Raw genomic sequence first — 1,737 nt, 5'->3', positions numbered from 1 at the left:
TCAATTTATTTTTAGTTCATTCTGAATGCTTATTACAAAGTTTCCTCGTTAAATGTTAACACTTTAGATGTTTAGCTCTTCTTCTTTTTTATCTAAGTAGAAATAAAAAACTTTATCTGAAATGGGTGGATTAATTATTTTAATTCCAGATTTTATAAGCTTAAAATTTAGAATGGTACATATGAATTTTTAAAGTGATTTAGACGATGTTATTTAAATTTAAGTTGATTGTTTTTAATTTTATTACATTGCCTAATTTACATTTATGTATTATACACAAGTAACACCCCTAATGTAATCTAAACTTATACGTTAAATCGCTAGCTTAATCTAGTGAGAAATACAACAAAAATTCAATCAGGACTTTCCATTGCAAAAATCTTTATAACCAAATTAATGTTCCGATCACAAGAATGTATAAACTAGAAAAGAAAATGTTTACAATTTTCATTTATAAATTGAAGTAGTGTAGTTCAATCACATATTTTAGTAGGCAGTAGCCTTCTTCATGTTGTGAAATACAAGGTGTCATGCCACATGTAAGTCTTCCCAAAATAATGGAGTTGAGATTCTGTCAAATCTTTATATTGATTAAAAACTATCTTTCTCTAACTATTTTAATGCTTCTTCATGCTTAGACTAAGAAAATAATAAGAGAAGGATCAAAGCAACAACCTTAATCTTTATTAGAGGCCATTTCGGTAGTGGATGTGTATAAATTACGGCCTCTGTGAACAAGAGATGCTCACACCAAAATTTGCATAAAGAGAATACTGCTATTTCTCCAATGGCATTGCCCAAATTCGGTTTTGTATTCACTATTCTTCTCATGGCATCCATCAGTTAGTATTCATCTCTCTTTAATCTCTAAATTGTAATTAATGCTACTGTAAGCGTGGATATACGCGCTGCTAATTATGTGGCCCTATTCATTTATGTGTATTTATTTTTGAGCATGTCGTAAATGTGTATTCATGCTATATAAGTTATAATTTAATTCTAACAATATTATAATGGTATATATTTCAGTTAATGTGTCGTGGCTCTCAAAGACGCAAATTATAGCTACACGGGATATTGAACGTGATCTCTCAGGATTTGGAAGGAGATTACTTCCCGAGCTTAACACATGTCTTCGAAGTTGTACTCCGCATTCGTCTGATTGCAGTGATTGTTGGGTTTGTTGCGCATGTACGCATAGGGCTTTGCTTGGCAATGTGTGTAACTAAGTGGAAGTAGTACAACAATTTCCTTTGTATGTTATTGTTTCCTTGTCTTTCATATATTGTACGATTATTAAAAAAGTGATGTGACTTCCCGTTAATGAATAATACTCTCTCCGTTTCAATTTATGTGAATTCATTTGACCGGGCACGAAGTTTAAGAAAAAAGAGAAGGCTGTTGAACTTATGGTGTAAAATGAGGCACATATATTTTGTGTGGCTATAAATCATTGCATAAAAGTAAATTGTTTCCAAATAACGAAAGATGTCATTCTTTTTGATACAGACTAAAAAGGAAATAGGGTCACATCAATTGAAACGGAGAGAGTAATATCTTCCATTTGGAATGCTTTTTGCACTAGCTTTTTAGTACTTGTATGATTCATCATATATTTATTACATGTATTTAACATTTTAGTGCATATGTAGATGGTGTTAGGTTCTTTTTTCTTATTATTATCTTGTCACGAACCAAAATTCAATCAGTCGTGATAGCGCGTAACACACTTGTTAG

The 1,737-nt window shown here is 31.2% G+C and overlaps 1 long non-coding RNA gene across 1 annotated transcript; it reads left to right on the top strand.

Moving 5' to 3' along the window:
• Window positions 1-677: 677 nt before the first annotated feature.
• LOC142173800 (uncharacterized) lies at window positions 678-1,358 on the top strand. The gene is made up of 2 exons (XR_012703153.1): window positions 678-842; window positions 1,030-1,358. It is a non-coding gene; the product is annotated as an uncharacterized LOC142173800 (long non-coding RNA).
• Window positions 1,359-1,737: the final 379 nt, after the last annotated feature.

The sequence above is a fragment of the Nicotiana tabacum genome, chromosome 19 (assembly GCF_000715075.1).
Source record: "Nicotiana tabacum cultivar K326 chromosome 19, ASM71507v2, whole genome shotgun sequence".
Lineage (NCBI taxonomy): Eukaryota > Viridiplantae > Streptophyta > Magnoliopsida > Solanales > Solanaceae > Nicotiana > Nicotiana tabacum.
Note: the sequence above shows the minus strand (reverse complement) of the source record. Positions and strands in the feature narration are given on the sequence as shown.